Below are 21424 nucleotides of genomic sequence, written 5' to 3'. Positions count from 1 at the left end.
AAGGTAACGCTGACAAAATAGCAAAACATGTTACCGTCATGTAAACCAGCTTCCACTTTAATATGCACGCAGAGCACAGCATGAGTGCCACTGAACCGTTTCGTCTAAACATTGTAGCATGCAAAAGAAACAGCGACACATCGGCACTGTAAATATCAGAGCTTTATTTTAGAAAAGCATGAGTGACGCACCAATAAGTAGACATGGCGATAAACAGGACTTCGCTTCTTTCACAACTAAAATCTGTACTACAGCCGGAATCCGTACGCACCGGCCATTGCAGTGAATATAATTATAGACGCAACGACAATCTCTTCCGGCCGATTTTTGCAGCTGGGGGGCACGAAAAAAAATCCTTTATTGTTGATTTAGCAACACGAATAACTGAGGCCTAACCTTCCAAGGCAAAGCCAGAACAAGCCGGCAGCTGCTAAGTGTTTTTCTTTCTCTGGGTGAACGAGGCACTGATTTTGCGAGGTAGTGCTGGTCTGCCTCACTCCATTATGTGCGATCATGACAAGCCAACAGACCAAACAACCAATGACACTGAGGAAATATATTGGGTAAATTAGATGTTTTAATTCCCAACAGTATAAACTATAAAAAATAAATTGGACGGAAAAACAAATGGTACGCAGGTGGTATCCTAACTTCGGATAACGCGTGCGATTCTTCTACCAAGTGTGCTGCCGTGGCGCTTGCTTCCCATCTATTTTGGAGGGAATTATATGCGCGCCAGATTAAGCCGTGGGTGCATTATCCAAAGTCATCACTCACGGGTATCCACCGCGATGGGAAGCGAATTCTTAAAAGCATGCAATTTTAGCTCGCTGCACTCATTTGCACTGGCGCCGCCGTCAGCAGCGGTGCGCAAATCCGGGAGGTCCTCAAATAATGAGTCCATTGACGTCATTACTTGTTTGTCGTTCCATTGTAATCATGCTGTCATCATTCAATCGTGATTATGATGCCGTCGTCATGCCATCGTCATGATACAGTCAGCGTGATAAATTTGTTGTCATGTGGTGGGCGTGATACTGTCGCTGTTTTGCGCCTCCGTCATTAGAGCTCTCATTTGGGCTTCATCATGTGGTCGTCGCCATACATACATTTCTTCCTTGTCACATGGTCGTTGTCATACCAGCTTAGTCGCTCATTTTACTCACACCGTCGTCGTGACGCGATCTTTACCATATAGGATTCGCTATTACATCGTCGCCAGGCATTTGTCATTATAACCTCATCGTTTGTGAATGGCCATGGCACGTTCATCATGCTTCCATATTTATGCCGTCGTTGTGATGCAGTCGCTGTCGTTCCATCATCGTCATCTGACTATTGTCGTAGCGTCGTAGTCAAGCCTCGTCGTCTTGAATTCTTTACAAGGCATCGTCGTTATCCCATCATCACGCTGCCGTCATCGTGAGGCAGTCGTCGTTAGATCATCATTTCCGAGTTTTCATTTATTTGCAGTCATGCCATGGTCATCATAGCACCTTCGGATGCACGTGCGAAAACTCAAGCTCCGGAATGCACAAGTTAAGTGATGCGGGGCTAATGCAACCTTCTCCATTTTCATGCAGAATGCCTCAAATAATCCTCTCTCTTTTCAAGCCTTCAAACATCACCGTATACAAGTCTTTTTGCACAATGGGTTACACGGGTACACTTTGCGATGGTCAACCAAATGACCCTCCGCTAAAAAAGCCTGCAAATATGCCCGATGCTAAGACATTTGTATACTTGGAAGTTTCAAGGCTCAAAAAGACAGAATTGTTTGAGGCATTCTGCATAGAAAAGGTAGGAGAAAGTTGCATCAGTACCGCGTTACTTCATTTGTAAAGAACAGACGAGCTCTGTTTACAGAATAAGTTTCGAAGTTCAGTGTAATAAAGAGCTTAGAGTCATGTTACAACGTGGTTTCTGAACTTGTCTTCGATCATGCGCAGTTCAGGGCATTCAGTAGTGTTGTCGGATATGACAATCTGCAGGTGTGGTCCCGCTGGCAACCTGCGCGGTGGCAATGTTGTTTCCAATGTTTTTGCGCAGCAACTACTGCTCGTGTAATTTTTTTTTCCGCAGTAAAGCTCAGTTCAAGTTCGGCGATTGTCCTCTGTGCGTTTTTTCTGTGTCTCGTGCTCAAAACGCACCGTTATAACCAACTTCCTTCAAGCCAGCAAACAACACGGCCATCTATGTCTCCTAAAGGTTTTACTAATTCATTATGTCGTTATTTATTTGACCAACATGCCCCAATCGGGGAATTGAAGCAGAACTGTAATGCTTATTTATTCGTCTTTTAACAGAAATCCCTCGCTTAGTACCAGGATCTAAACATGCGTGCACAGAATCTGGGGCGAAACGCATTCATGTTCGACTTAATTTCTATAGAGATTGATAATTTCTATAGAGTCAAGGAAAGCTCGTATTTAGGAGAACGGAGCGCTGACACTAACGCACGGCAAAGTGTTGGTCGAAACAACACACTGTTATATTTTTCGCCATCGGTTTTGTTGCCACGAAAATGAAATTCTCGCGTATGTCTCGAAGTGGAAGGGCGAAGCTTCCACTTTGCAATCCGGATGTTTCGTTCAGGTGACAACGTCGCCCAGGAGGCCTTCCTCGGCATGGAGTATTCAGGCCGCGACTGGAATGGACGGCGTGTCATGGGAATGGTCAGCGGCAAGGGCATAGCAACCGCACTCGCGGCCGACCCAGTCATGATGTGGACTATTCCCGACAGCTGGACTATGGAAGAGGCTGCTACGGTCCCCGTGGTGTACTCCACTGCCTACTACGCTCTGGTGATACGCGCCGACATTCAACCTGGGCAGTCGCTCCTAGTCCACAGTGGCAGCGGAGGCGTCGGACAAGCCGCAATCGCAATTGCTCTTTCCATGGGATGCACTGTCTTTACCACTGTGGGTGAGTTGAATGCGCCAAGGGAAAAAAGAATTGCGAGTTTGCCATCGACTTGCTTAATGACCGATGCTAGAATTTGTAACACAAATAGACTCGAAAATGGTTGAATTCAATAGATAATAAGCTTGCCTCTGTTCCTCAGTCTACAGAAACTTAGTTGAAATATCATTGACCTAAATTTAATATTGTTGGTAATTATTGGGAAGTGGCCGCCGTAGAACCATTGTAACTTTATATAACAGATGTGTGGAGTTCATCTTGAATTTCCATGTAAAAACTATTCTATTTTAGTGAAATGTGAAGTAGAATGCAACATGAAAACTATGAATTTTAAAAGGAACTGCAACGTTAAATCAATGGATGTAGATACTTCACACTGACGCACTGGCAGGCGTTGGACACCATTAAGCTACCTTTTGCAGTTTTCTATTCTAAGGCTCCTTTTACTGCGTCGGGATGTGAAATAAACTGTCAACTAAGCAATAAAAAGTCGCAGTTTCGCCCGAGAAGAGAATCATCGATAGCGATAGCAAATTAGCAGACAGCTGTAGGAAGTAAGCGTATTAGTTTTATCGGCCGTATAGACATGCAAACATACGCTTACTAACTAAATAGCATGCACGGTGTCACGCGTGCAAAGTGAAACATGAGCACATCTCGCTCGATGACCACGGATAGTCGGTGTCAAAGCGCTGCAGTTAGTAAGCGTGGCAGCTGCAGCAGCGAGTGAACTTACCTTCCTGATCTATCTTGCTGCAGCACGAACTAAAGGCACGTTCACACCGAAGGCGGAGCGGACAAGCGGACAAGCGGATCCGGCCAAGCGGCCGCGGATTTTCCGCTTTGCGGAAAATATGCGGCCGCTTGGCCGGATCGCGCCCGGACCGATTTTTTCCGCGCGGATAAGTTGGCCGCTTTGGCCGCAGCCAATCAGAACCCGACACTGCGGAAGCGCTGGTGAAGGAATGTAAACGAATGTCTTTCTCTGGGCTTTTCGCTTCTGTTATTCAAAAGCGTCAAAATGACAAGTTGGGCCAGTTGGTTGGGATTCATAGTAAGGTTTGTTACAGCGCAACAAAATACAAGGGAAAAAGAAGAAACGACGACACGGCGCCGTGTCGTCGCTTTATACCTTCTTTTGTCCTTGTCTTGTGTTGCGCTGTAACAAATCTTGCAAATCGACTAGACAAGTGGCGAGTAAAATGCCAACGATCTCGTCTTCTTCGTTTGAGCCCATATAGCGGACGGGAGCGCGCCGACCCACGAAGAAAAAAATATCTAAAGTGCGCGCACAAACCCAAAGTGCCGCGAGATGGCGGCACGTCCCTGAAATTGCTAAAGAAATTGCGATATGCCCCGCCTTCCCGGCGGCGCGGATAGCCAGACAACGCAGCCGGTCTGAACAGGCGCGGGCACTGGCCGCCTCGCCGCTTTGAAAATCCGCTTGTCCGCTTAGACGCTCCGCTTTCGGTGTGAATGTGCCTTAAACGTCGAAAGGTCTGCGCACACGAGGCTACCGCCACCCCGCGTGCGCTTTGTCCACGTAGCAGATGGCTTGCAAGATACGGCGGCCGCGGCCGCGTCGTAAGCAGCACGAGTAGAACGAACCCCCCTCCCCGACCGCTCCCTCGGCTCGTCGCGTGGCTCGCGCGCGACAAAAGACGGCGCGCTTGCGCTACGCTTTCCTCCCTGGCGCGCGCGGGATTGAGCCGCAATCGTGCGCTGACATTCACAAGGTTTCACACGCATATGCAGCGTACAGCGCGAGGTGATGTTATTCTCTTTGCAGTTAACATAGAACATTACGGCGACGGCGGAAATGCACTTGTAGTGTCCATATAATTTCTATCGCAATAAGGAAAAAGAACATTTTAATAGTTTTTTGATCAAGGTCTTGATAACTGCATTTCTCCTTCATTTCGATGACGAGCATCGATAGCAGCCTTCTGGTAAGGCTGATACAGACAGCTCGATGGGATATTGTTACACAGCTGCTCTGGTAGGAAACACAAAATGCCATTACTCAAGCGTGTACAATTTTAAAAAGTGTATTGTTTATGACAGCGAACCCGCCGTGGTTGCTCAGTGGCTATGGTGTTGGGCTGCTGAGCACGAGGTCGCGGGATCGAATCCCGGCCACGGCGGCCGCATTTCGATGGGGTCGAAATGCGAAAACACCCGTGTACTTATATTTAGGTGCACGGTAAAGAACCCCAGGTGGTCGAAATTTCCGGAGTCCTCCACTACGGCGTGCCTCATAATCAGAAAGTGGTTTTGGCACGTAAAACCCCATAATTTATGACAGCGACTCCTTCAAAAGAATATCACCTTCAGCTCCTACGCATTGATAATTTTTACGTTTTCATTAGAATGTACTGAACTTGCGCGTCAGATATGTAGGTATGCGTACCTCCTTTACATTCACTAGCAAAAGGAGATGAAAATTAAAAGCAGTGAAGGGGATTATGAAGGGGATTATGTTGGGAAAAAAAACAGAATTATTCGGGGTGTTGCGAGCCAGTGATGTTGGGTTAGCGTGATGTTGGCGCGCAATAGTGGGAGGCTCTGGAATAATTTTAAGTACCCGAGGTTCTTGAACGTGAACCCAAATGCACGATACAAGAGCGTTTATGTATTCCACCGTCACAGGAACGCGACCGCCTCGATCGGGATCCAACCCAGTACGTCAAGCTCACCAGCGCATTGCTATAGGCACTGGGCTACCTTGGCCGGGCGGGAATTAAATGCTACTTTACTTGCTGTAATGCCAATTCTATGATGAAATGTCTTCTGTCACAAACACTACATTGGCAGAACTAAAAAAAACTTTGAAGGTTAAACTCGACATCATAAGAACTATGGAAAATATAAAACAGTAACAAAGCATTATGACCAAGGTTACAGCATGAAAGAAGCCAAACAGCATCTTCTGGAAACAGGTATACATATATATATATATATATATATATATATATATATATATATATATATATATATATATGTACGAAGCTTTAGCTCGGGGCGTCCTGTATAAATACATGGGGAACGAGACGTTGTTTTTCTCAGTAGCATCTGCACCAAAGGCGATGAAGCTTTTTGCATATGCAACACAAAAATTTAAATCGAGTGATTGTTGCTTGCGAATTTTTGATAACGGTCTTCAATTTTTTGTTATAAATTGGCGCAAATCACAAATTTTCAGAAAGTGAAACCATCATGTTTGCAACTCTGTTCCTCATAAATAAAACGTGATATCTCAATTCTGTAAATTCTTCTCACTAGTAAATCTAAAGCACAGAAAATTGATACCTTATGCATGGCTTTCTAGTGTGACATAAAATTATAAGTAGAAGTTTTGCAGAACTCTTGCAAACAATGTAACAAATTCGCGTAAGATATAAACTGACACGTCAAAATTGTCTTCTTTGGATGCTCTAATGGATGGAGTTTATCGAACTGCCATATCTGTTCTAGGTGCAGAGGTATGAATTTGTGAACTTTGTGCTTTTATTTTTTATAATATTAGCAATATTTGAAAATGTGCATAAATAATTGCGTCCCTAAATCAAAATGCGGCGTCCAACAGTCACTACAATTTAAATTTCTCTCTCAAGTGCAATATATTTCTTTGAAATCGACCCCATCCCTATCCCAGAGAAGGGTATCTCCGTTTTACATGTATTTCAGTAGGAGGCATTCAAGTTGGGCCCGAGGTAAAGTTTCCAGTACGATTAAGTTAGGATTACGCATGGCTAGACTAGAGCGAATCGTATGGCCCGTCTCATTTTGTTATTTATTTTTTTACCTTAGTCAAGATGCTTTGAAGTAACACATTGGCCTTTAACATATCAAGATGGCACACGTAATTTTGCAGAAATATTATGAAAATAACAATTATACGGACGGTTCAGGTGCATTTCTGCTGTCAGCGTTATGTTCCGTATAAATCGCAGGGCGATAACATCGTCGCCGAGCCCCGTACGCTGCACGTTAGAGTTAAAGCATGCGAGGGTGCGCCTACGACGCCGGGTTAATCTCGAGCACGCAATGGAAGAAAGTGGAGAGGAAGCACGCCATCAGTCTTCCGACACAGCCCCCCTACCTTGAAAGCTATCTACGATGGGTACAGAGTGCACAGAGGGCTGATACCTTCGCATGCACTGAGTTTTCGCCTCTTAGCGTACGTTGAAGCGAGAGACAGCACCAACGTACATTCGCTGGCTGCTACTGCGACCCTTGCTCACTGTAGTATTTTGACAACCGATTACCGCGCTCACAGAGCGAGGTGTTCACGTTTGCTCGTGGCACCATACTTGGTAATTTAGTTATTAAGCAAGTGTTGACAAGTTTATACGGCCGATGAAACTACTAACTTTACTTCGTATAGCTTTCTACTTATTGGAGCGATAGCTCTGCTACTCTAGGTACAAATCCCGAAAACGCCTCTTTCCTTAAACAAAGCCTTCAAGCTTAGTCAAGACCAAACTGGGACATAACCGACCACTACGGATTGCACCATACGCCACGTGGGCGCCCATACCTCGAAAGCAAACTGCGATGGACAAAGCGCACCGAGCGCTGGTAGCTTCGCATGTGCTGTGCTTTCGACGCTTAGTTCGCGCTGAAGAGAGACGCAGCATGAAGGTCAATTCGCTCGCTGCTGCTGCCACGTTGAGCAGCGTCTGTGTGTTGTGTTGTGGTACAATTGTAGATGCGGAAGTTACTGTTGGCGCCGAGCAGCGTATGTGTACTTTGCCAAAATCAGCGAAACCGTGCTATCGCTCGACAAACTTGGTTTAGCCACGTTCAACCACGGCAATCTTGTTTGCTATCGCAATCGATCCTTCGCCTTGCCGGCCAAACTGCGACCATTTTCTGCAACGTGAAAATGTATTCAAAGAAATTGAATTATGGTGTTTACGTGCCAAACCACGATCCGATTAGGTGGCACGCCGTAGTGGGGGACTCCGGAAATTTGGACCTACAGTATCTCTTTAAGCAGCATCTGCATCTAAGTACACGGGTGTTTTCGCATTTCGCCCCCATCGAAATGCGGCCGCGTAGCCGGGATTTGATCCCGCGACCTCGTGCTTTAGCAGCCCAAGACGAAACAATTGTTAGAGATAGGACAAAAAATCCTCGCACCGCTTACGGGCGGGAATGTGAAAGCATTATATTCCCTTTGGGGAAATGTTTTGGATTGATGTTTAAGGCATAAATTATATTTATATTCTGCTGATTCGATTAGTGTGTTTGCGCGTACATTCCAACAGCTTCGTGAGCTGCCGCTGAGGAAGATGCTTCACAGTCCATCGCATTATATACAACACCGGTGAGATCCGAACCGCTAGTGACACACGGGAAGCAGCGCACTTATTTTGTGCGATCATTACGTGGTCTCGAGATCTACCGCAGTAGACACAACAACGATGAAATCCAAAGAGCAAGTGATGCGCGGGAGACGGCGCGATCATTTGATACGCTCATGATGGGGCGCCATTTCCTCCCCATTGGCTCAGCCGTCACGTGGCCGATGACGCACGCACTAAGTCAGCCGGATGGCTGCGACGTGACGCGTTGAATGACGCGCGCACTAGGTGCGCCTTTCGTCAGCCAGAAGTGTGGAGCTGCCGCGGCGTTAGGGAAGCGTGCTCGTCTTAAAATGCAGGTTCGATTGCCCACAGACCGAAATACACATAATTCTCTTTTCAAAGAAATTAATTTACTTTGATTACAACAGTCTTCCTAAAAAATGTGGTGTAAATCTGAGCATTTTTTACATGTTCTTACTTTTGCGCCATCGGCCGTTTTCGGTACCATCGCTCGGTAACGCCGGCGACGACGACACGGGATTTTCGCGCAATGGAGAATATAATGCTTTAGCATTAGAAGTTGTGGCATCGATCCCATTCGCTATTAGCACCTATTTTTTACGCTTGTAAGAGGTGGGTGACGTTACAGCTGCATTTGGTTCACTACGTATATGCCGGCCTCTTTTGTTCCACGATCCGCACTTAACACACCGCCGGTGTTACATGTGTACTTTCGATGGTGATCGAATTTCTCGACCACGATTGACTCAATTTCGTGCCTCGCGCTGATTCACCAGTCACCAGCAAGCAATTTGATCATGAGTCTTCATGTCGCTTCTGCATGAAAATCTTATGCGATGCAACAAACGGACGGACGGGCCCTTTATGGTTATTAGAAAACGCTGTGGCAAGAGCTATGCGGCAACCACGCCACTTAAGAAGCATTAATTTTAAAAATAAATCTTGCAGTATTACGTGCAAAAATCGCAATCTAATTGCAGGAGACGCCGCAGTTGGGGACAGCTGCAATAATTTTCCTCACATGGGATTGAATCGATGGAATACCTTCCTCATAAAAGTGCACAAGCGTTTTTGCGTTTGGCACCCATCGAATGCGGCTGCCGCGGCGGCATTTGAAGCCGCGACATTGAGCTGTACCACGGAGGGTTGGCATGAGCATGAGAGTACAACAGCCGTCCCTATTTCAAGTGGTTTATTGCAGTTAAATGTATGTGGTTCAATAGTGATCAGCATGTCCGATTTGCTATCCTGATGATATTGGCTAGGTCGCTAACTGTTCAGCTTAAATCAACATGTACCTTACAATGGCGCTCGACTGATATAATGTGCAAGGCCTTACACATGCAGTCTGGGCCGCACCGGCGCAAGCAGTGGCACCGCACAAATTATTTTGGCTCTGGCGCCTTGCATCCACGTTTAAAATAAACGTTCAGCTGCGAGAGCCGTATGAAAACAAGGCGCTATGATGATGCTCACCGAAGACATGAACTATTGTCAGGACCACTGCCGTGGCGTTCTTTCTTTCGTGCACGCTTCCGTGCAATAGTCGGTCACAAACCTCCAAGTCAGCCAAGATTATTGTTATACGGAATGACTGAGGCGCTGACGGGACATAAGTACTTCGCACTTTGCGTCTTCTATCTTCTTGAAGAAAATGATTGTCATTATCGCACCATAGTAATCCCACACAAATACTTAAAAAAAAACACACGGCCAGTGCGCACGCGGAGGCGACAAAAATATACAAAATGCCGACGTAGCAAATGCCGAGAAAAACTGATGCCATTGTTAGCTGTTCCTCTCTAGACAAGTGTGCACTAAAACGTTAAAAAAAGGTTCCTTATATAGACCTCGCTAATTTGTTTTTTCAAAGCTGTAAGCTATGTGGAAAGGTTCGTACAACTAATTACACTTGCGCGAATGACTGTTTGCTGCAATGACGCAATGCTTTAGTATCTAAGGGAATGTAGAAGCTTTGCATCCGAGATTGCCACAGGTTGTTGGCGCACCTTAATCAGAGGCCCCTTAACAGTGACCTGTGGCGGAGCTCAATTCATTAATCTTGCATGTTACTAAAAAAAAGGCAAAAGAAAAGCAAACATGCAGCCCCTGACTTGCATTTTTCTTTTTTCTTTGTATTTCTGTTCTATTTTTTTCTGCGAGCCACAGCACGTACTTGTAATCACTATGATGACTGAATGAGCTTATTCTCGCCCACGTCGTCACAGCGAGTGAGAGAGAGAGAATGCAGTGGTCCCTGACAAGCACACCCTTCCTTCTTGCCCTTACTTTCAGCTCCTCGCATGCTTCCAATCTTGACCGGAACGTCCTCGCATTTGTTCAGTCGAGGGTGTATTTTCGACTCGTACTAACCAAGGCTTTCCTACCCCATGTGGATGCGTCACCCAAGATCCCCTTCGCACCAATAGCCGCGTCCTCTATTTAGGGGCATATACACGACGAGACCAAAGAAGTCGTTGAGCGCTTTGCAGCACTCGTATAAGTTGTACCACGCAACACAACAGTATAACTTATACTGAGTGATGGCCTTGCACTGACCCGGGCAGAGAGAGCAGGGGGGCACGAGGCTAGTGTGCAACATCCGTTTCCTGGCTACGCCTCTGAGGACAGCGGCCTGCAAAATGAAATATGTGAAACTTTCGTCTCTGACGAGCAAACACAAAACCTGATTTTCCCAGTAAGGCACGATGCCTTAACTTCATGTTGTAAAAAACTTGATGTAAAACCTTAACCTGATGTAAAAGAAAATAAAGGAGAAATTATCATAACGTCATCAACAGCACTAAGCAATGCACAACGGGAGTTATTTTCGTCATGCTGGCTCAAGGAGTTTTGAAATTCCATTTAATTTGACTTGAATCAATGATAGTACAACATAAGCACAACGAAAAGTCAATGCGCATTTCCTAAGGGAAAACAGTATTCACGCATTCACGCATCAGGTTTAAGGGACCTAACCACAATTTCGCCTACAGACGCCAGTGCCAGTCTTTCCACTGGCCGGACCTGCTGTGGTGGCATAATAGCTTTGGCTTTACGCTGCTCTACACGAGGTTGAGGGATCAAATCCCGTTCACAGTGGCCGCACATGCATGGGAGGCAAATTCAAGAACTGTGTACTACCCTGCACGTTAGAGAACCCCAGGTGGCCAAATATAATCATTAGTCTCCCATTACGGCGTTCGTCATGATCAAGTCGTCATTTTAGCACATAAAACTCAATAAATTCATTTCCCTCAGCGGAAAGCAGCGCCACCGTCTATCAGCTAGTCGGCACTGCCAGGTGATTCCGATGCTCGCAATCTTTGCAAACTTGCTATTTTTCTCGTTGTTGAGTCACGATGGCTCGATCGCCGGGTAGCTCAGAAGCCCGGTACTTTTACGTCATGAAGTGCCACAGCAGTGACAATAACACCTTGCACACGCAACTATGCGACAAGTTCTAGTTACCCAGGTACATTCTATAAACAGAAACACAAGTAGGCGTGGATAAACGCCGTCCGCAGAATCAAGCTAGTGAGAATTTGAAACGTTGATGTTTTCATCAGTGCTTGATATTATTCGCGGTAGCCTTCTTGCTTCGCGTTGTAGCACAGTCATAAAAGTATACTCTGGGGACGAGACTATCTCTGTAGCTCTAATTCGACGTGCTTACGCATAGAGCGCCGGCTGATTCGCACATGTGACGTACAATGTGTTTTCTTGTGTTAGCCTGACATCGTGCAAGGGTTGTATGGACATGCGAATTTATACGTAAAATTTCTGTAGCAGCAAGCTGGAGACAGTAGACAGCTTTATTGTAGGTGTATGACTCGGTAGCCTAATTGTCCAAATAATGTGGAGACAGTGCTATGTGGCCTATTGACTCTTCCAGTTGTGTTGGCTCGGCGAGGTGGAGACGTCGGTATAAACGAAGGTATGCTGCGTGCTTCAAGCAGACGGAATCTCCGAGGTCAGCAGCTGAAACCTTAACATCTGGGCGCCGAAAGATTCGGAAACCATAGAATTGGCTATACATTTCTCCACTCTCCGCTTCATGCGTAACATATTTTAGCCCAGCAGGTAGACACTGTTGTTGTGCTTGACACGCATTAAACATGCCTGCCTCATGAGCTATGGATTGCGCCCACCCGGCATGGGAAATCGACGAAGAACCGAACGATGGGGATTTCAATCACGAAAGAAATGCCTATTTCGTTATCTATATTCAGGGATACTTGGTAGCGATTTGCCATGCGCATTTAATTTGGCGGCTAGACAATTAGATCCACGTACTTACAGACTGCATAGGTTAGAAGTGGCGATTTAATAATAATTTGGTCACCTCTTAGCATGAGTACCGTGGCATCATATGACTTCTATTGACAACTAAGTAGACAGACCGGCCGATTTACTCATTTGTAAGCAATGTTCTTCAGATAGAATCGAACTCTTGAATTTAGCAACAGCTGGTTTATTTTCTTGGAAAACATGACTGTTACCATGGCTTCCGAATCTTTTTCAACCGTATTTTTCACTCTGCAGGGTCTGAGGAGAAGAAAGAATTTCTCAAGCGGCGCTTTCCAGTGTTAAATGATCGAAACTTTGCAAACTCTCGAGACCTGTCCTTCGAAGAACACATCATGTGCGAAACTAAAGGCCGGGGTAAGTACATTTCACGGTGAGGCGAAAGCCAATATTCGGCGCTCGCGGCATAACATAAAGACTCAACAGACCGTGTGTATGAGTAACTTCTATTCATATCGAGCCTTAAGGATGTAGATATCGGCCGACTAGATCAAGCGTTCCCTTTAGCAATTGCGGAATTCATTATTAGAGCGACTAATCAAACAGCGGGTTTAACTGTACTTCTATAAGATAATAAAGCGCCTGACGTTTACACATCAGCATCATTATTAAAATCGTCATAATTTCATTATATAGACTAACTGCATATTTCTTATAAGAACATATGAATGAAAGGAAAAATATATCACGTTTTCGTAAATCGGAGAACCGCTCGTCTGTGAACGAGACACAGGGTACAGGATGTCACTGAGAAAGCTAAAGCGCTAGATAAATCTGAGAAAGCCGGTAGAAGCGAGAAATTAGGAGCAAGGCCACAGAATGCAGTGGTCATATTCTCTTTAAAAGTGCTCTTGGCCACAAACCTAGAGAAGGGCAGAATGCCAGGAGAGCGCGTTTCTGCATACTACAGTTATATGCCGAAGCCTCCACCAAGGGATCTCACTTTTGCAGCCTGGTACTTAATGTTTTTGATACCGTGTTACAACCAATAATCACTCGTCGAAGAAGCCTGCATTCGCAGTTCGTACCTAAATAATAAAGCAGACCTTTTAGCTTGCCTGCAAAGCGCTGCGGCTCAGCAGCCTCTTGCCAACACGTTGGACACCAACTTCATTTCTGGAAAAGGATGTGGTAAAGAGGAATTTTAGTAGCTTCAGTAGCGGACTGTCGGTGCTACAATAACTTGCCTGCAAAATAGAGGTAGAAATTTTCAAAATTTGTGTATGCGTGGCGCACACAGTCTTTTTCTCTAGGATCGCTGATAGGCCGAAAAAAAAACTTTTCTGGGTGAGAAAGAGGATTCTGTACATGAAGCAAGCAAAATAAAAACATCTCCATTGAATTTGATCGTCTGAAGGAATCACCAAAATCTCGCTCATTCGAACTAATAAGCATGAAAAAATTTGGTACCATTGAACCGAATCCTGAAGGTAACATACAGAACTTAGCGGTACATTAAGGCAATCAATAGGTAATTTGCATAATGTGCTGAAAACGAACGAATGTGCTGCACATTGGGCAGATTAACAAGAAATTATTAATGTAGTGCAATTTGGAGTCCGCCCATGAGATAACGGAAGCAGTCAAAAAGCTCTTTGAAAACTAAAGGTGTTCTACAGTGAATCACTTCAAGAATACGGAAGATGATAGAGAAGGATTTTTTAAATCTATCTAAAGTCCCATAGAGCGTTTGTTTTAGCTAGCTTTTTTTATGGCCTACATAGCTGTTGATGTACACGTGTTCCTGAAATCAGCGACAGGTAAAAAAGAATACCTCTTTTTAGGAGGTGCAAAGTTCTAGAATCGTCGTGGTTTGAGCAGTGTGTATAGCAAAAGCATGCCGTACCATTGCAAAAAGGTAGGGAACTTGGGACGCTCATTTAGTCACCCGCTTGTCTGATTATTCCAATGAAATGATGACATGCGTCTTTGGTCATTTTTGCTGTATGCACGTGCTCGCATGCACAGAGCTCTAGAAGATAAGCTGACAGGTCTCTAGCATACATCGGCATTATCCTCACTCTTTCAGCAGTGGACGGCGCTAGAAGAAAGCTGCTTGTGAATTTCAACGCGCAAAAGCTCTAGTTTCGAATAGTTAGGATAATGTGGTCCTTTCTGAAGGACACTAAGTCCTTGCTTATCAGTGTCTGTCATTCTGCAGGAAATGCGCGGTGAAATGCATCGAAGAAGCATTTACAGAAATAGCAACTTAAGCCGTCCATTCAACATTGCGCACTTTACGTACTCCCCCTGCCCGTACGCAGAGAACCTTCACGTCATTTGCGACACCGTTATTAAAACGTTAGGTTGCCAGCTTTAATATAATCGTAAACATGGGTAACGTTTTCCCACGATTGCGTGTCTACTTTGGTGACACTAGAACTTCGCCACAGTGTTTTTCTATCTGATAGAAAAAGGCCATTGTCGCATAGCGATTTTATAAGCACTCCTTTTACCCTTCAGAATTTTCTCGCCGTACAAATGATTCTGAATAAGCTTGTCAAGTGTTCAAGGGATGTCGAGTGCCTGCAAACACGTTCGCTTTTCTCGATGCATCCGTTGGGTGTTGAAATGCAGTCATCACCTTCTCTATATCACCATTGATTTCCAGCTCCTTCCACCTGGCTGTATTCGTAGATGCACTGCCACAAACATTATTGATGGCATCGCCGGCCATAATAAATGCACAGTGCACTGAATCGGCAGTTGAGCTCTAGCGTCCCCTTTGCTGGTACATTCCAGTCAAATACCCATAGTGTCTCAAAGTATTTACCCCGAAAAACTGAAAAAGCAAGGATAAGATTGTCATCTGCTATTGCGTTGCTCCAACAAAGCTGTTTCGCGTGATGAAACAGACCAGAACATCAAATCGTTCTCGAGTTTACAGTTGTCAGATGTGAGACTAACCCAGTTGGTCGAACCAAGGTATCAGAATAATTCGCCTTCTTTCTATTCGTGCACTTATTAATAGAGACGCATTTTTCGAAGAAAAGCATCTATGTTGGGAGAACGGCAAGCCTGTACAGCTTGCCTTAAACCCCTTCGTCCTGCAGCTTCATTATTTTCTTTCTGCTGTCCTGGAGTTGTTTCGCACTTAGATTTTTTTTGCACTTTAACAGTCATGTGCCTGACTGCTAAGGCGTTTCCCTAGCTTGACACAAAGTAGCAACCTCTTGTTGCTCAGATGGCCGTACGGAGACTCTTATTAACTTCAGATGTTGCCTCTTCCTAGGTCTTGAAATTTACTGGTCCCAATAGACCCTCAAAGTGTCTGCTAATCCACTGCATGACCGACAAATGGCTCCTACAGATGACAACAATGCCCATTTGATGTGCCTCTACATCGCTTCACAGTAAGCGTAGTCCAATGCGGGGCGTCATAGCAAAGTACTCCTTCAAACCTTGTCCTACATAAAAAAAAGATCAAAATTGGTGACTGTTTGAATCATGTCCAGTTTTTCGGCTAATCGCGATGCAAGCGAAGTGATTCCGACAGCCCCAGAAGCCAGTTCGTTTTTTACATGCAAGTATTTCCTATTGAACAGTACACGGTGTTTGTCGGGGCTGCTATGAAGGACACAAGTGTCATGAAACGTAATCACCCTAAGCCCAGACTTGAGGTCCTTCGACGAGATATTTAGCGTTGCAGAGCCGATCCAATGCGTCGTCTATCCATGGGAGGGGGTATACGTCCTGTGTGATATTGTTAAGTCGGCGGTAATCGACGCAGAAACGTAACGTTCTGTCCTTTTTCTTCACCAAGACAACAGGAGTTGCCCATGGGCTTGTCGACGGTTGACTGATGTCGTCGTGCAGCATTTAGTCGACTTGCTCCGGAATAGCTTCACTTTCTCGCGTCGAAGCTCACTAAGCGCTCCGGCGCAGTGGTCGAGCGCACTCTTCGGTCATTACGCGATGCTTTGAGACTGGTGTTTGTCGAATCATCGATGACGTCGAAAAGCAGTCTTTGTATGATCGAAGCAGACTTCTGTGCTGTTGCTTCTTAATCATGCGGAGACTTGGATTTATGTCGATGTCTGGTTCGGGAACTATGGTTGTCGGGGTAGGTGCGGCAGAATCCAGGAGGACAAACGCATTGGCGGTTTCCCAAATTTTTTCGATGTGTGCGATCGTCGTGCCCTTGTTGATGTGCTTGAACTCCTGGCTGAAGTTTGTGAGCAACACTTTCCTTTTTCCTCCGTGCATTCGAGCGATCCTTCTTTCGACGCAAATTTCAAGGCACAGTAGTAGACGTTGGTCACCCTCGATGACGCCTTCTACGTCAGCGGGCGCTTTGGTGCTGACGGAAATGATAGTGCTGGAGCGCGGCGGGTTGCTCACTTGATCTTCGAGCACACTTAAGGCGTTGTGACTACAAGAGCTCTCCTGCGGTATCGCTTGATCTTCCGACTGTGTTATCGATTTCGTCTTCAGATCGATGATTGCGCCTTGTTGGTTCAGGAAGTCCATGCCGAGAATGACGTCTCGTGAACACTTTTGCAGGATAACGAAGTTGGCAGGGTAAGTCCGGTCACGAACGGTTATTCTTTCCGTACAGATTCCAGTCAGCGTATTGAGGTGTCCTCCAGCGGTACGAATTTAAGGGCCTTCCCATGCAGTTTTAACTTTCTTCAACTGGGCGGCGATGTGCCCACTCATGATGGAGTAATCGGCCCCTCTGTCGACTAAGGCAGTGAATGCGTGGCCGTCGAGAAACACGTCGTGATCGGTGGTTCTTTGTCTTGCGTTACAGTTAGGTCTTGGCATTGGATCACGGCTGCGTCTCGTTGACCTGTGGCTGGTACGTGGCATCGTCAGGTCGTCTTTCATCGGCGTATTGTTTGTTTCCAGACTTCGTCGGGACGGCGCTGTGTCGCTGTTATGTCGTCGAGAGTCTCATCGGCGTCTTCGTCGGCAGCGGACAACCTTCGTCAGTTCGACGAACAGCAACCGCACCTCCATCGGCTGCTGGTTTAAGATTTGCACATATGGGCTCGCAGAGCGGCCCCAGGCTGGGCTAGTGTATGGACGGCGCTGTGGCGAGAGGTAGCGGCCTGGTGACGGCGAACGGGACGGTCGTCGAGAGCTCCACTGAGTAGCGGCGAGGTCGCGAGGTCGTTCACCAAGCTGATGCGGCGCGTTAACGGCGAACCCTCACCGTCCCTTCTACCGGTAAGGGCATCGTCGGTAAACGTGACATGCTTCTCCGCAGTGGTAGCAGAGCGGGCGGTGGTCAGGAGCGCGCCAGACGTCTCTCTTCCTCGGCTAGCTGCGCTGGCGGACGGAAGGGCGTGCTGGTGGCGGCGGGGGACGACGGAATTGCGGCGTTACAGGGCCCTGGGTCGGTGGTAGAGGGGGACCTTGACGGTGGGTGACAGCGGCATAGGTTATCGCTTCCGGCTGGGGCTGCGTTGATTGCGGTTGCACCTCGGGAACTCCAAGCGATAGCTGGACCTCTTCTTTAAAGATTTCGGTGATTGAGGCCACTTGGGGCTCCGATGAAGGGAAGAGATTCTGAAGCTCCTCTCGTACGACTGCCCTGATAGTCTCGCGCTGGTCATTGGTGGCCAGTCATTGAACTCCGCCGTAGTTCGTTGAGTTGGTGCGGTGGTCGAATTGCAGGTTCTGCATGTCGAGTGTCTTCTCGAGGCTCGTGGCCTCGCGAAGAAACTCGTCCACGGTATTCCGTGGGCTTCATAGCATTACGGCGAAAAGTTCCTCTTTCACACTACTCATGAGTGCGTGGACTTTCTTCTCTTCAGACATTTCTGGGTCGGCGTGGCAGAATAGACGGGCCATCTCCGCCGTGAAGATCGCGATCGTCTGATTGGGCAGCTGCGCTCTGGTTTCTAGTAGAGCTTGGGCTCGCTCTTTTCGCACGACGCTTGTAAATGTTTGCAGGAAGCCGCTTCGGAACAGGTCCTACTTCGGTAATATGGCTTCTCGATTCTGAAACCACATCCTGGCCGCGTCTTCCGATGCGCAATAGACATGTCGCAGCTTGTGGTCGCTGTCCGAGCTGTTAAACATATCGACCCTCTCATACGTCTCCAGCCAGCTTTCCGGGTCTTCGAATGTGGAACCGCGGAACGTCGGTGACCCTCTGGGCTGCTGCAAAACTATTGGGGCCGCTGCGGCTGCCATTGGGGCTGTCTTGGCCACGACCTTCTTGGTCGTCTCTGATAGAAGTTCGTGTTCCGGGGCAGCTGATTTAACCGGCGGCTTGCTCGATGTTGCGGGACGATGTTAGTGTTGTCTTTGTGGTGCGGGCTTCGATCTCGCCTTGTCAGGGGCGTCCGGTACATGAGCGTAAAGCACTTCTACCACATGTCACGTGGTAGTCGCTTATAAAAAAACACAGTAGCAATACTGTGAAAGAAGAAACTAACGTTTATTGGCCGAACCTGTGCCCAGAAAAACAGGCTGCACTTAAAGCACGGCGACAACAGCGAACACAATCGGCGAGCGTCGAAATCTGATCAGCGGGTCAAGCGCGTCGGCTTTTATTGATCAGTCGTCGAATGTTCCAGAGCAATCGCTGGCACCCGTGTGTCTTCCACAAAATTCTAGACTATTCGAGCCTTGCATACATGCAATCAGATTACGCAAGGTTTGGTGACATACTGCGAATAACACCATCGACAACATTACAGAAACTTCTGACACATGCGGGCACGTCCTTTGACCTGCGATAACATTTGTGGGGCGGTGAAACATGGTATTCGTACAATACACGCCATTCGTATCATGTCACGCGCATTACAATAGCAGCGGATGAGCCCCGGGGAAGCAGTTTGGATCCCTGGGGCTCGTTGGTTCATTTGTCGCCTATTTAGACCACGCATTGGCGCACGAGGAGTATCGGCATGGCATATAATCATCACACGCCGCGTCATTCATTCCACGCATGTATGTATTGTCATGTTTGTAAGCCATGACCTGAATATGATTTCATGTGGGCAGATTTTGTCTGGATGTCATGTTTTGCATCTAATGTCATTCTTTTTATCCCAAGCGTGTCAGGTGATGCTACTACGTTATATGTGATGAATGCCATTCATGATATCATGTCAATCGTGTCATGTCCTTTATGTCATGATATGTTATGCGTTGATATTTTTTACGTCACATCATGCTATTCATACATTACCTTAATTCGTATCATGCTATTCGCGTTACAACAGTAGATGATTGAATTAATTTTGGCATTGAAGGTAGTGAGGTATCCGCGTGGTGTCCGTGAAGTATGCCTCTGTGCGGCTCAGTGATCGATTTGGCGTTTTAGAACAAGTTATGGCACACTGGAATCATGAGCGCTAGCATCGGAAGAAAAAGACGCAGTTTTTTCGAAAAGGCGAAGCATCGATTGTTATATAAAATTAGTAGACAGTTATACAAAGTACGAAAAATTGTTTTATCGGCCGCACAAAATTGATCAACATTCGCTTACACAAGCTGACATGAACACACCTCACTCCATGACCACACACACTCGCTGTCGCAATGTTGGTGGGGGAAAGCGCGGCATCAGCTGCAAGCGAAATTACCCGCGGCTGCTTCACGGTTCAGCACGAAGTGAACGACAAGACCACCGCACACACGAAGCTATCGGCACTCCGCGTGGTCTGTTCCCATCGCAGATCGCTTTCAAGATAGGATCACGTGGCCTCGCTATACGCAGTGCCGCCGGAGCAGAATTCCACCCTCCTCCCCTCGCCTGGGTGCCTTGCGCGCATCCTCCCCGCTTTCATTCCTTGCGCGCGCGACATTGAGCCACCATCATCGGCCCAGCCTCGCACGGTTTCATTATTATATTCAGGATATGGCAAGCAGCGACGGAACACCACGGCTACTAGAATCGCTGTGATGTTCCATGAACAGCGTCATCAATGCACCAATAGCGTCCATACAATTGCTGTAGGCGAAACTCTGCGCACTTGGTTACGATATACAGGGACACTAGCGCTTTTAAATTGCACGCGCCATCATATGGCGTGCTTCTTAAAATGAAGTGCAGCCGCATATGCCGGCAGAGCGCCTCGTCAGCGTCATTTACTCACCCCCACCTATTCTTACTTCGTTGCTTGGCTGGAGTAACTACAGTATCTACAATCTCATACGCATCGCCGAGCCACCACTTCAATCCCGGAGGCCACGGGATCTTGGAAGACAAGAATACAATTCAAAGCCGGGCGCCACAATAGTGCAGCGCATCCAAAGGGAAGCGCGAGACAGCAGTGCGGCTGCAGGTTACGCCTATCACTCTAAGAACAGTTTACACCCTTTGGCGTGCCCCTTCTGCCACACAACGATAATCGTCACCTGCCTTGATGCGTTTCCTTTCTTTAACGCTGCGAGCCCGGAACTTTCCAGTAACCAACGGCACGCGCGTCATCAGAAGGGGCACTCCAAAGGGTGTAAAGTGTTCTATGCTGATAACGCGAGTGCCATTCGGTACTGGAAAGTTCCGAGCTCGAAGCGTTAAAGAAAGGAAACGCATCAAGGCAGATGACGATTATCGTTGTGTGGCAGAAGGGGCACGCCAAAGGGTGTAAACTGTTCTTAGAGAGCATAACATTACGCGTTGCGGCGGTGGCAACAAGGTGTTGTCACATTCCTTCACTTCTGTCGCTTTAATATCGGCATCGATCGTGAGAAAAATTCGGCCTTAATGTTTTCTACGCGTTCCACCTTGTCTCTGAGCATGCGCACTGCAAAATCTGCTAGGTGATATATTTGGAGGCGAAGGACGCATCAAGCTCTGATTGCATATAGGTACGTCCTGACTTGCGAAAATAAGCGCGCAAGGCAGCGCGCTTAAAAACGCGCGCCGCGAAAGGAGCTTTCGCGGCAAGAATTCT

At 46.8% G+C, this 21424-nt stretch overlaps 1 pseudogene; it reads left to right on the top strand.

The window, feature by feature from the left end:
- LOC142591508 (fatty acid synthase-like) overlaps window positions 1-21424 on the top strand; it is a 139075-nt pseudogene that overhangs the window by 100203 nt on the left and 17448 nt on the right.

Source organism: Dermacentor variabilis, chromosome 8 (genome assembly GCF_050947875.1).
Source record: "Dermacentor variabilis isolate Ectoservices chromosome 8, ASM5094787v1, whole genome shotgun sequence".
NCBI classification, from domain to species: Eukaryota; Metazoa; Arthropoda; class Arachnida; order Ixodida; family Ixodidae; genus Dermacentor; species Dermacentor variabilis.
The sequence above is the reverse complement of the archived record's forward strand: the minus strand, read 5'-3'. Positions and strand labels throughout refer to the sequence as shown.